Source organism: Varroa jacobsoni, unplaced genomic scaffold, assembly GCF_002532875.2.
Source record: "Varroa jacobsoni isolate VJ856 unplaced genomic scaffold, vjacob_1.0 scaffold_158, whole genome shotgun sequence".
Classification (NCBI taxonomy): Eukaryota; Metazoa; Arthropoda; class Arachnida; order Mesostigmata; family Varroidae; genus Varroa; species Varroa jacobsoni.
Window position 1 is genome coordinate 117,851 of NW_019213060.1, and position 15,265 is coordinate 133,115.

Genomic DNA, 15,265 nt, shown 5'->3' on the forward strand with positions numbered 1-15,265 from the left:
AACCGTACGCCCCTTCTAGCACTACCGTAGAACGGAAATTATGTGAGAAAATACAATTAGTGACCCTAGAAAAACTGCAAACTTGGTAGCATATATTTGCTGGTAAAATGACAAATTTATTGATAGAGTTAACAAAAATTCGTTCATATCTGATTCCTTCTTAATTTCTTATGAATTTCTTTGAATCTGTGCCTTTATTCAGATTTAAGTTAACGTTAGTTGCTTTAGGTACAGTTTCGCTGAAGATAGCGCCCGACGCTCAGAGTGAATGAACATCGGTTCTGTAAATGCTAAAAAAATCGCAGCTCATTTTCATGGAGGCATCGGTTTCATGATTTTCCTTCGTTTTCGAGTAATCTAATAGAACGTCAGCGAGGCTGTGTTTGGAAGACGGGGAAAAAGCGAGGCGCGGCAGACATTTGGCATTTTCTCTGAACTCTATGGCCAAACAGGCCGTCCACGCCTACCGAAGCATCACCTGGCTTCATATCGATGTAAATGTTATCAATTCTCATTGTTATTCTTGGATAGCTTCCGCTATTATAGAGGTTAATTGCATTGGGTAATGGTAATGAAACAAGCACACGATCCGTGACAATGTTGTCCTTTAAGCGCTGACATTATCATCATTACATTATCGCAACATATATTTAAAATTGAAGCTGAAGAAGAATTTACAGATTTTATTTTTGAAATAAATGAATTCATTCAAGTCGCTTATCTATAGAGCTTTCACTGGTTATTTTTTTCCCGAACTTAATTCCATTTATAGAAGTTCTGTAATTCATCGGCTAGAAAAAGTTACAGTAGATTTCCATATTTGGAATGTTTAGCATTTCAATTCATGTCTTGATTGATGGCGAAATTGACTCGTAAGTACGTTAAAAATACGTTCAATTTTGCAATCTGTCTGCAAAAACGATTGTTCGTACCCGAAATTAGGCATACTCAGTCTAGAAAGGCGCGTATTGGCCTAACGCATCATCATAACGTTATCTGATTGTGCATAGCTGGCCAAATGTGCGAACATTTACCTTTCAATATTAGACCAGTCAGTGAGGTCACCGGTCTGGAATCAGCCAGCCGCTTTAACTTTTACGGGTTTCAAGGTACTTAATAATTGGAATGGAACCGATTCATGTGACAGCTCTTCAGGCAAGCGCTCTCCGTTGTCAATTACGGGTAGTGGAGCATTTGAAGAGACGGTCATCACCGGCCAGGCATTCAGTCCCCGTTTTGGGTCCTCGGTCAATGTCGCTCCGAGCACAGGAGCTGAAAGGACGACAGATGCTGGCCCTGGCATCTGGCTTCCCTTATTAGGAAGGTCAAATGGAGAATTTAAAACTGCGTGAAACTCAAGCAGTGCGTCCCGCTATACCGCGGCAATTAGTCCTGCAGCTTCTAGTTCCGATCTGGAAAATCTGTCCTCTGTTCAACAAATAAAGCGCTCCCGACGTCACAATTTATTGCCAGCCATAGGTGACACAAGTATGATCCCAAATTAAAGCAACTCTTGTCTTGCAAAGCAGTTGCAAGTGTTTCTAGTCTCGAACCAGTGAGCTCATCTTAGAAATGCCTTTCTTCGGAGTTGTTAAGACCATTACCTGAGCACTAGCAGCATATATAGAAACAGCGAAACAACGCATTGCACTTGAATAGATCTGACTGCAGCACAACACCGAACTTCCGGCTGCTCCATTATTTCAGATACGTTTATTTCCCCATTCGGCAACACCAATACTTCAAGTCCTTGGCAACATGTCTCTCAATGAACCATACGTAATCTATAGTAAGTTCTAAATAGGTACTGCAGGCATAATCTTTGTTAAAAGAACAAAACACGCGTAGGTTTTCATAGCAGTAGACTGTCGATAGGTTCTTGCAGAACAGAGGAATTATTTGGTGACATAAAAATGAAAAATAAAATGGGTGAAAACACTATATTTGGCTGAATTCAATAGGCATGGTTTGAGAGTCGAAGTATCTGAACAAGATAAGGTTTGTAAGTAGACAAAAACGTCTGTCCCGATTTGTAACAAGAAAAATCTATTGTAATACTTCCAAATTTGCGCGCTCGAGCTTACATTAAGTTGCTATGAAGTTAAAATAGTAAGTATAATCGCGTCCGTAGTGCTGGTGACGCCGAGTGCATGTAAGCCCGAAACGTCTTAATTAATAATGATAAGCCAGTTAATTCATGGGATTGGTATGGGTGCAACGTAAATAGTGATTTATTCAGTGAAATTTTAATTCGATTTCAACAAACTTTTACTAAAGGAAACTTTATAATGCTTTGTTGAGATTGCTCCCACTGCGCCCAGTTGGGAAGCGATGCGCTTGCTCTTTCAGGATCGGCGGCCAGTAGTAGCGCAACATTAACACACCACTTCAGCGTCCGTGGTCAACTATTTATTCAGTGCGCGCGTCCCAAATGCAGCCCGCGGAACGCAAGCAGAATCATCATTATCAGCGATTACTTCTCCAATTGGCGGTTTCGTGTTTGAAACGCTAGGCATCACGACTATTGCAACGATGAAAATCCAACAACACCAGCTGGAACGACACCGAAACGAGGGGAACATGGAAGCTTGATAAAGCGATTTGCACTTCAATAACTTCAAGCGCTTATACAACGAGGTCGTTCAACGACATGTCTGATCGGCCGCTTGATGGAGATGAACAATAGCTTTTGTTATAGGCACGAGGATAGCATATTTCAATTCAGCTCGATAGTGGTCAATGTCAATCTGTTTCTATTGCTTCTGTACACATAAATTTCGTGTTTTCAAGTATTGGACTTCGGTCATAGACTCTACTTGGTCATGGGTTTTATTCTATGAAATAACGCATGCAGCCGTTTGATAAGGGTTAGAAAAGTACAATATTAGTCCCATTGAGTTGGGTTAGTAACAATTTTAATGTTTATTAACGATCACGTGGTGACTGATTTAAGATGTTGGCATTTAAAATTGCCTTTAGTACTTTTGAACTCAATCGTAGTGCTAGGCTCCTCAGGGGTGTGTACTACGCATATATTAATCATCTCTTAGATTTGTATGTGGGCTAAGATGGTACTGAGCCTGCCGCCTGTAACGAAACGTATCTAGATTTTCGCTAGACAAATGTTGATTCAATGGGAACCCAGTCTTCCGTGCAGGGTCAACGGTAACTAACACTTAACTACAAATTTATATATGTATATAGTGAAGAATGTTAATATTTTTCCGTCCAGTTGTTTCCGCTTGAACTGAACTGTCTGATAGCTATTAATACGGATCGAGTCGCAAGTTCGATTTGTTATATTGCCAACGCTCTATTTTCTTTATCAGATTCGTACCTGCTGGCTTCCTTTTAACCTATGTTTGTCGTAGCAATTGACAGCGCTGCCACTGATGGCAGGATGTTCGTAACATAACATAAATCTTTTATATGAAGGGAAAGGTGACACCGTCAGAACGAACCGCCATTGCCAGCGCGGCTAACTGGCCCGGATCTTCCTCAGCGCTCAACAACAGCTCTCAAAAGGCCGTCAGATTAGCGGAAAAGCGACTCTCCTCTCTCTCTCTCCCTCCCTCTCTCTCTCTCTCTCTCTCTCCCAACATCGTCAACTGTTTCTAGCGTGCTACCGGGTAACCGTTACACGTACCATGAACAATGCGCCTACGACCAGAATTAGCTTTTGTGAATCAATCTAGGAGATTACAACATTGAAACAATACAAATTCATCCGTGTACAATTGATATGCACAAGTAATTATATTTTCTTTTTCGTTCATTCTCCCCCTCATTCTTGTAGTAGTGAACGCAATCATTAGGGCTACTGTCGGTCTAGGGTCTAAGTAGTCTAGGGATTATCTTAAGGAGATTTACACAAGTAGCTCAATTAGCTATAGCCACTGACAATATTTAGCAGACAACATATGAGGAAACGAACGACGTTTAACTTAACGTGAGCATTCGTGGAAATCAGTTGCGCGCAAGTAAGCACAGTGATGTCATAGATCACAGCCGTTGCTGAGGAAGATACCGACAGCCCACCAGACAGTCATAGGGAGACATTAGCCTTTATCGATATCCATTTGATAATTTACCGCCTGCTGGGCATAGATATAATGTGCAGTGAATCATAGGTTTCGAAAGAATTTGGGAAATTGTTGAAGGACCGGTCAAGTTCTTTAATTGGGGTGGGGCGCGTGTAACTTGGCAAGTAAACCATACTTGAATTTGAGAAAAGAAAGAATAATATATTATAATAATATGACTCATTAGAAGCGAACGGTCGATCACATATGATTATTTGCCTTTTAATATGAATGATATATAAGATCTGTGTCATATTATACATACCGCATTTTAATCCTTGTTTACAGTTAGATAATCTGCAGTACATAGAACATTGGCTCTGACAGACGTCGGAGATACAACTTTTTATTCATCTCAAGATCTGGCGAATAAGTATCAAACTTCTAAACTTCAAAATTCTAAGGATTTGCAAACAATCGCACAACTGCCAAGACGCATCTCTGTTTCGACAAATGTTCTGCATCTTTGGCCGCCTGATGAAGACCGCATCGGGTGGCCTGCCAAACACGGTCGGTCAGTTACCGACAGCTAACGTCTTCACAAACAGTTCCTGTTCGAAGTACTTCATGGAGCATACCTAGTAATACTGACACCGTTCACTTATGTAGCCACACGATCGCTAGTTATTTCAGTCTCAGGCACCGGAATGACAACCTTTAAATAAGAATGTTGCTTTCTTTTATGTTGCTAGGGTAAATCCTCTGTAACTATAGCACGCGGCCGTTATGGGAACATTATGAGGGTTTTGTCTAGCCACCTGGAATGTTGCTTTTGTTCTCCGCGTTTTCGGCCCAGCTTTCGTCTAAGTTCAGTCGGCTTGCTTGTTGGTTCGTTCGAAGCATGGGTTCCACCTTTACAGCGACCGAATACCTTTCTGTGGTATTTTCAGGTCACAAACAGTTTTGCCTTTGAGAAAGGACAGAAGGGACACGGCGCGGAAGCGACATCCAGCTTCTAGTTTAACTTGACATACTTCTTACTGCATATTTCCTCATCTAAGCGTATCCACAAATCAACCAACTAGGGAGAAACGACAAGCAAGAAACATGCCAACCACGTGAATCTACGTATTTGGGTATAAGTTTGTAGCTCTTGGTAGTATCTATCATAGTTGATACTGTAATTATTTTTTCAAACTGTAATTGTCTGAGTTCGATAAGTATCACGCGAATGATAATCGTTCAACCAAATTTATTCAATTTATATAATGGTTTGTATACGTATATAGATTTACGTTTGATTTATATCTAAAAGTCTATGAATGGTCTAAACTCTACGTGCCATGATTTTTGCATTGAATTCGGGTGATAGTTTTGGCCTCCAGAAAAAAATTCAAAAAATAAAAAAGCAAAAAAGAGACGTTTCATATCGTCCCTTAATGATTCTGATACTTGTATCTATTAAATAGAACTATTGTCAATTATCAGCTATTGTCGAAAAGAAGAGGGAGTATCGCGGCAGAGTGTATTGAGGTATCCATGGCGACAAGATTTCAAAATCGACTTCGATTCTTTTTAATACACCACTCCTCCACATCGCCATTGCGTCAAGCACGGGTCGTATGAGAGAAGCCGCTATATTGAGTTCCTATAACAGCATTCGTGTTGATTATGTGAGTGTTTGCTTCTTGTCCTTTGTGTCAAAATCACTTGCAAGAGATCAGTTTTTGACAGTTTCAAATCGCTATTTTTTTAGGCGTAGGATCTTAATACTACGGATCCTACTAATGTATTTGCTTCGTGTGAATGAGCTGAATATGTAGCTATATGGTTGTATTTATATACATATATATATATATATACGCTCTATGAATATATATATATATATATATATAGGTAACAAAGGGGGTTCTAATTCCAGACGACTCAAGTGAGCGCCAAATGTCATGTTTTAGCAGTAACCATCGGTTTGTCCTGATTTCGAATGCGAGTGCAGGCCATTTTGCCATTAGGTAGTTAAACGGTTGCCATATACCGATGGCCCTGCCTATTCGATGGCTTCCCAAGTTGTGTGAATTATTTTGTGCAAATGAGGCGCGTTCGATTGAGGAGGGTGTGACCGATCTCAAGAAGCGTTAACTAGAGGTGAGGTTTGGTCATTTGGTAATCTCTGGGGTCTGATAATGATCTCTTGCACTGCAACCAGTCTGACGATGTGTTTCAAGCAGGGCTCTTTCTAAATGTATAGCGCGGAAGGAGCGAAAAAGTTTGTCTTGTCTGCGGCGCTCCTCCGCCCGAAATACAGTGGTAAGTATTTTGTAGCATTGGCCGTACTCTAATATTCGAGCTATGGCCCTTAAGCTTTACTTATCTAGCCTCTACGGTTTTCACTATCACGAGCTACGTATTATTGTTATAATAATTTCCTCGTATGTAAATATATAATAGTTTGATTGTAGCATTTATTCATAACTCTAATTGGTGCGGAATAAGGTAATTGTGACGCATCTATCTAATTATTACTAATGTAACTTGTAACTTATGCAGCAACGCTCTAATTGTGGATTAATTCCTTAGATCCGTGACTGCATGTACACGGGCGCTGACTGGGACGTATTGTAAAATATCCTCGCTTAATGATCCGGCAGGCGTACCAATCCCATATCGAGATCCTGTCTCAACTTTCAGCAAATCTTTTTAAGAACTTAAGTCGTATGGTGCATTCACACGTCTCACACATAGAAAGTGATTTATGTACATTCAGTTAGAATGACCATTGCGTACCTAGAATTTCCCCAAAAGCCTATTCATATCTGAAGCTTAGGACGTACATCTGAAAATTTGAGCTCAAAAGAGCGCCCGAAATCATCACATCGCTTCAAGTTTTAATCATATAAGGATAAGATAGCGCTAATCTTACTTATTTTTCGCGTTTACGATATAATACCATCACATTTTAGCGCAGATTCTATTGGGTGCCTCAGCGTGAAGCTAGACACTGCAAGGGGCCCATATCAAAATGCAGCATCTAAAGAATGGTATCTCTTCGTTCTAGAAGAAAGTCATCTCCTTCGAACTAGAAACTTTCGGAAGTACTCTTTTATTTCTCGTGGCAGCGCAGCATGACGAAAGGGCAGTGACAGTATTCTCTCATCTATCGAGCGTACGTTCTCGACGCACGTCGAGCATGGATGCTCGACAAAAAGAAGGGCAAAAAATTCAGTTGTGAGCGCAGCTTGTTTGCTACCCAGACTAGTCACCAATTATGATGGCAATTTAGGTGGGGGCAGTCCCCGTTACGATTTGCCTAACTAGATCTAGCCAACGACGTGCCTTGTTGGCATCGCTAACGCTTTTAGCCAGCAACGATAACTAAAGAGTCCGGCGGCAACTGATCTTAATCAACTAAACTGCTAGTCTGAATTCATTCAGGGAAAGTTCGTATATATTACCCGAACAATTAACTTGTCAACGCCTTATAACGCCTAGGGCGTTGGCCTTTGCCTATCCTAGTCTTGGTATGCAAGGTGATTCTACATTAGACTCTACTGAATAAAATTAGGCCCAACAGAAAACAAACTTGTGCAAGCAGAAAGGCCGAAGGTCCCATAGCGTTCTAATAGCTATTTTGCAAATTTTTAGGCATCTATTCATTATGCGAAGATCAATGTAATGTAACGAGACTGTAATATAGCATAAAGAGTGCGGGAAGGCGAAGTGAGCCTTGATGAAGTTCTGCCGGCTCCACTAGTGTAACTTAACAATAGAATGTCAATCAGTGCCTAGACAAAAGCTTGACGCGACAGATGCCGTAACCAACTCGCCGTATACGTGAATAGCTCAATCTGTTCATTACTATTATTTGTATAAACATTTGACGAGTTAGAATGAGTTTCTCTCTGAAGATGATTTGAAAAAGAAACAAAAAGACGTTAATGCCCTCACAGATATCGACTTAATCAGATTCTAACCGAACGCATTGGTTTTACAGTGACAATAGACGCTATAAAATAACCACTGTATCGTGGGCGTCCCATCATGGTATCATTTCCATAGCAATCCTGTATGATAAGTGTTTGCTTTCTCCTCTTAAAGGTGCCTGTTCTGTAATTCTACGTACCATTGATATATACGATTAGAGATATTATAACCGCTAGCAACACCACAGATCGACGCTCGTTTCCATTTGTTGCCATATTCTGCAGTCGTTTTCGTTCGGTTCCAGCAGTCAGCGGCGTCCAGCTAAACAAATGTCTTAAGAGAGCTCCATTCTTGTTTCATCAAACAATTGTCATTTCAAGTTTTCCTCTATTCATACTTCTACGTGCGCGCGGGCTACAAATCAAGCATGAGAATTTTAGAAAATACGACGTTTTGATACTGGTTTTGCCTTAGGTGTATTACGTACAGCTGCGAGCATTGCCGTTGACCTTTTTGATAAAAATAATGGCTTACGGCATACGATAGACCAAGCGGGCATTATAGTCCGTCTTTATTTCCCTGGGAGTCGCAACAGGATTCCGCGATAATACTTGGGTTGTCATTGGCCGCCGAATCGAAATGAAAAAATAGCATCACATGAATCATTGTCATCATTTTCGCTCATTTTTTGTTTATTGACCCGTTCCGTTGGCAATTGTCATTCCGCAGAGTGATGCAGAGTTGATTTTTTTTCCTTACTTTACCATATACTGCATGATCTTACGATATATTAAACACCTACTATGAGCAGTTGGAAAGAATTAGTAATACAGATTTTGTCATTTCGCGTCGGAATGTATTTCCGCGGCCTTCAGTTTCTGCCAAGATATCAATCACCAGCGTTAACCCTATTAGTCTTCCTTTTTTTCTGCAAAGAAAAAATATGCCTTGTATAGTGGGTTTCATGGCTGAGATATTGATGTGTGTGTGATAATGGGAAAAGAAAGACAAGGACTCTAATCATATGAGTTTTTTTTCGTCCTGAGCTTCGTTTTTACGATAATGGCTTGTAACATTTGCGTACGTTCCGATGGCAGCCTTACTCTTCTCACAATTTTTTCAGTGGTTCACTTATTGTGCTACACAATGCGGGACTTCCAGCTAGGATAATATCCTTGTTGATATAGATGCTGTTTCAACATCTAGCCTACTTTCTCTTAACCATAATTGAAACGCGTTTTCTTGTAGACTATTTTATTGGGTTCTAATTTATCCTCTCCAAATAAAGATCTCCAAATAAGAAGATCAGAGAAGATCTTCAGAAGAATCACACTATTTCGTATGAGATAAGCAGCAATGCGTTTTTTTGTTCTTAATGGGGATCTTCCATACTTGTTAGTAGATCATGTGTATCCGGTTGTTGTCATAGTGTCGTAAGGATTTATAAGCTTCGATAAACCTCAGGGCGATATAACTTGGAGGCCATAACAATCATATATGAAAAATATTATGTTGGTGTGTGTGTGAAATGATTGCAGTCTCCTCAAGTCGAAACGCAACGCTAGTGGAAAATTTTGCTATAATAGCAAGTGCATTGTGGACCTATTATTAAACAGATGGTTGATTCGTCCTGAGCTACCTTTTGTGGGGTGACTGCCTCAACGCCTATTTTTTCGTGCGCCAACGTGACACAAACTCGAACAAACATTGATTAAGTAAAAAGAATATTATTAAACATCGCTGAAGTAAAAAGAATACAATTTGAAAATTAAAAAAGAAGTAGAGAAGATTTACGTTAACGAGAACTGATCTCTGAATAGGGTACTTAGACACAGCTAGAAACTGTTGCAAAATTGTTGGGCTCACACATATGTTTACAATCAATGCTTACATTATGGATTTCTGTAAATGTTTATTAAAAAGCACGCTTTAAAAAATTTGGTTCATCATCAGTGCTACGTATTATGAAAAAGAAAAACTTCGCCTCGTTGATCTCAAATATTTTGTAAATGAATGAGAGCATCCGCGAGCTACTTAAGGTATAAGATACTGAACGTAGATTTAAGATCCTCAGATGATCAGCCGATATCCTCCAACAGTGCAACTTCGACCGAACGTTTCCAAGTTTATCAATGGTTTAGATAGAACAAGAGCTATCGTATACAAATTCATTTCATTGACCTTGTCCCCAGCGGAGACACGCTTGTCCATGTGGACAACTCGATATCTAGAGAGACTCATTTATCATAGGAGATGCATCTACAGCTTTACGTTTTCCATGTGTCAAATGGACTTTATTTCGGAGGTTTTCTGTTGACTCTTCTCAAAGAACAGCAGAATACAATAAATGCTATTTTGCTATACTAGGACAACCTGCCGTTAGAGACAACGATGCAATAGTGGGTTATCTACCCCAATTAGGATCGCGTCCCGCCTTCTATTGATGGCCGTACGCGACGATGCTCGGCAGCACGTCATTGAGTACAATCACTGGGGTCCGAAAAAAATCGAGAAATCCAACGTTGTCATTTGTAACATCGATAGATGGCTAAGTGATAATAATCAGTTCTTTAGACAAGTCCGGGTTGCAGCCGATTATCGTTTGGTCGTATCGGACGGCGACGATCTTCAATGAAATATCGGAAAGCTTTGGGTATTCACTCATTTGAGTGGCACATTTCGCAAAAGTGCTTGGTTCTCGGAAGAGCCGAATGAGAGCATGATACTTCGTCGGACGTAGCAGCTAGTGGCGTACTAATGAGGTCATCTTATAAAATAATTAATGAACGCTTCACAATCGGCATCTTGATTTGGCAAGAAAACTCCTTATAAAAGAACTTGGACAGGTAGATGGTTTTGATATCTAATGACAGAACGACAATTAGCAAAAACAGCTGCTTCACATAGTTTCCAACTGCCAGTCCAGCTTTCAGATGAAGATCAACACTTAAGAAAGAAGCTATCGTTGAGTTGATAGCTTTGCTCGAGTACGTAATTGTCTACTCGTGCTATACTGACTGTCGTTGGTACATGTAAACATACCACTTCAACACGACGACAACTCATTTAACGTATCAATATGTAGTACGTCCACCCCTACAGGACATCGAGCTTCCGCAAGAAGAAGCCTACTAGAGGAGCAATTCGTTCGCTGCATAGTCACCTTGAAAGTGAAACAAACTATGCAGCACCTTTATGTTCACGTACAGCATATGAGCATGCGTATGTATTATATATAGACAAGCAAACATAACACACGTACTTACGTCGCTTATTAAATATAGCTCAGGCTAAGTCGACCGCGTACGCGTTGAGACGCCTTCAAGGAACGGCCGTGCATAGACGGGCTTACAAACTCGTTTTGTGTCTGAGAATGTGGTGTTGACATGAGAGAAAGACCCTCTCGAGGCCGAGTCGCTTCTGTCAGTGATGCAAGCGGACCAGACATGTCAGTCACGGAAGTAGCTGCTGCAGCAGCAGCAGCAGCAGCGAAAGGTGCGTAAACAAGGTTGGGGCCTACGAGAAACGGCTTGACCTTCGGAGCCCCACTACTGCCGCTACGAAAGATGTAGATTTATTACACGATAGTAGCACGAGTGAAAGTGTTTATGAAATTGATGCATCTTCACCTCACATATGTGGCCGCGAATTCATCCTAAAACAGGTCAACCATTCAGATGAAGTGAAGTTGTCACATATGGACAAACCATAAATATTGCATATTTAGCAATTGATGATTATGGAAATCCTAATGTCACATATAATAGCCATCCTTACATACGTATATAAATTTATTCTATTGAAAAGGAGGATCTCTTGAGTTATTATCTGATATAATATAATCACGCAAAGAAGTATTATATATGAGTGGCTTAGATACAACATGGCATGGTGAGTGCTCGCCTATTATTATTAAAGTCATGTTGGGGATGTTATATCGGGACGACGTAGTAAGCGAACATTCGAGTCGTTTTGTATAGATGGAAAAATAGCTCGGGACAAGCACCATCGATTCAACATTATACTGGCTAGTAGCTGATCATTTATCCGTAGGCGTTTGATCGGGAAACTTTTTATGTACGACAAGTAAAACGCTCAACATGTCGAAAATACTATAGACTACGTGATGATATAGACACACTGGGCACAATATCTGTTTAAACGTCAATCATTTATATGCGTTCTATACGAACGCCTAGTTCAGACTACCGTTGCAAAAGTTATCGCGTTAAAATCATATTCTTCCCTTTCACAGACCTACCCGGCACAAATTCCTTCATTAATATATGTATATATATATATATATATATATATATATATATGATTATGTGAGAATTGAGACAAATGTAGACATACATTTTCCCTCTCGAGCAGTAAGGGGTTCGTATGCTCAAAAGGGAAAATGCCTGTGTCTGGGTGGGGTTACCAACGCCTAGAACAATAACAAACCATTTCATTACTTTGAGCTGCACGCTACGCAAAACTCATGTTGTACGCAGCCAGCGTCATGCAAGGCGGTTGTAGGTATCAAACAAAGCAAAAACATTTCTTTAAGCACTAACTAGGTTTTTTCATTAAAATTACAGAAAGAACAAAGTGCTACCCCAAAAGGAGAACAAACTTGTTACCACCACCACGTAAGCTACTCATAATGCTACATTTATTTATTGAAGAATAATGAACAGTGGGAGAACATGGTTCCATATGTAGATTGTAGTGTTAGTGGCTTCATAGCAACTGTCCAGTGATTTCTGAATGTTTCTTTTGTTGGGGATTAACAGCAATCTATCATATTATCAAGTCGCCGGGCCGCTACCTCAAATGTATAACTCCGATACGGCAGCATGACAGTAACCCATAAAGCTGACACCAAAATTTTGTGCGGGTTTTACACGAACAACGCAGGGGACCTTAGCATAGCTGCGGCGTTGCCGGCAGCGATACTCGACTCTGCTCAGAATCGTCGACCCTCTCCCGCCGAAGGTGGCAGAGGTAACAGCAGCGGCAGCGGCGGTCACTGAGACAGCTATAACGACAGCTGCAGCGCAAACTTGGAGCCTTCCTCCGCACACCAGCGGCCAGTTGCCCTCCTCCTACGACAGTCGCTGACGATGAGTCTGCCAACCTGTGGCAGTCTTGTGGATGTAAGAATCCTCACGGAGTTGGGGCCTCTCACCTCTGGCAATTGTCCTCTTTGACGTTGCTGCGGCACATCAGGTTAAGGAAAGTCCCGTAGGGATAAACAGGGGTTAGCGTAAGGGGTAAAGATCCGACCCTCCCTTTTACAGGGCCCTCTCTCATAGCGCCAACGGCGGCGGTGGGCAGAACTGCTCACTGCTCTTGATGGCGCTCAGCTTGCGAGCAACGAGTGCGCCCTTGAAAAGGATAACACACGCCCGGACACTTGGGGCACCGTCGGCCCAGTAGGGACCATAGGCCTACAGCTGTAGGACAGGAGCACCGGCAACCAGACGAGTTTAGCAGAAAAGTAAACTAACGAAAGAGTCGAGTGAGAGAGAGGTGCAGGTTGCCGAAAACCGAGCTGCAGGTCTTGTGGAGCTGGCAAGTCGGACGAAGTAGGACGATTCACAAACCAGCACGATCTGCTGGAGTTTGCGAGAAAGCCCGATCAAGCTTGGAAGCAACTAGTTTCTCATTGGACGCAACTCACTGGACGAAGCGCAAAGAGTTAGTTATATGCAAGAGTGAATTGTACAAGGCAACGACAGACCTGCGTCGATAGCCCTATAACGGCAGGACCTTCTGCTATTGTTGCTAGCAGTCTTGTCGTAGTAATTAGGCCAGCCGATAATATCAAAAATTCACTAATTGGCTCTCGAGAACAGAGAAGAAACTTTACATCGTTATTTCTGGTCGTACCGAAATCGAGTGGGTATGGTAGTAGTTGATGTCACAGAGATGCAACGAGTCACGAGGAATTGTGCTGCAGAAGGGAAAAGTACGAGAAAAGGTATAAAGAAATAACGAGAAAGAAAGAATGAGAAAAGGAAATAACCTCAATAAGAACTGGATTGAAATAGCGGTGTGTGCGTTGAGCGCGTGTGTCGACTGCCAGAAGGCCTGTAGTGTTACTTATTGAAGAAAGCCGAAACAATACAAAATCAGCTTCCGGACTCCAAGGAACGCAAACGGAAAGAGAGACGGTGCAACGTTTCTCACTGATGAAAATCTCACTTGGGTGTACGCTCGGAGACAACTGTTGTTCTGAAAAGGGTCGTACTAGCCAAAATATCATACAAGCCATCAGAAGAAGCGTGTCGCATATATGGGACACGAGAAAAAAAGTGTTTGCGCCGAGTGCCGCTTTTTGACTACTTTGTCATCAAGGATTGCAGTGGCCGTGTGAGCGGCGACGTTGTGGACGGCCGCAGTCGGTTAGTTCAAATTAGTGCGTGAGCGGATCGGGAACTATACAGAGAAACGAAAAGAAAACAGTCGGAAGGACACAGCTTATCAGAGGACTTGTACTAATTAAGATTGACTTCTGTCTAGCGAAGGTGAGCTGTGAAGACTCAACAACAACAATCGTCGCGCCTGTTTTATGAGGTATTTACATGTTCGCATATCATATTTAATTTATACAACGTACATATGACATTTGACAATAGATACCTTTAGACGAAATGTCTGCTTATTGTACAATGCGAGCGCATTGTTAATTGGAAGCGATGACGTCCTGGAAACATCAATTGTACGGATAATATTAAGGTGGCGAGATCGACACAGGCGGATCACCAAGTGGTCACTGGTAATTCGTGTGTTCCCTTACCAAAACAGCAAACAAAGGCCTCCTAACGCCGGTGACGCAGGTAGTCAGAATGACGCTGGACGGAAACAGGTGGTTGCTTGCCACTAAGGGGAAAAAATAACCTGGTAAACGCAATAGGGAGAAGTCGACACGCGCGATACACCTCTGAAGGTCGACTCTGTATTAGTTGGTTGGTTGGTTGAATACACAGTTGGACAGGCTTGTCAGTCTACTTGAATAGGATTAGATATGCTGAACTTGGGCAAAATTTCCTATAATACCGGCAAGTCGCTAGCAGTCTTGACAAAGAGAAGGCTGCACTCAAGATATCACGATATAATAAAAACGTATCAGTGGTAAATACTTCGACTACAAGCAACAGAAGAAGGATAACGGTAGGTCGAGTTAATGGAAAACCGACTTATAGCAAGAAAAGGGTTTGTATGGCAAATCGATGCGTCGTTTATTAGAATTTCTATGATTTGTGATACCAAATCTTCAAGAAAGGAACATGAAGCACAGGGTCATAGAAACCAAACTAGGTTACATTCAC

General features: G+C 41.4%; 1 long non-coding RNA gene across 1 annotated transcript; it reads right to left on the reverse strand.

Annotated features, from left to right (window-relative positions):
* Positions 1–2,194: 2,194 nt before the first annotated feature.
* Positions 2,195–4,337, reverse strand: LOC111270239 (uncharacterized). The gene is made up of 2 exons (XR_002686214.1): positions 3,338–4,337; positions 2,195–2,553 (listed from the first exon to the last, which is right to left on the reverse strand). It is a non-coding gene; the product is annotated as an uncharacterized LOC111270239 (long non-coding RNA).
* Positions 4,338–15,265: the final 10,928 nt, after the last annotated feature.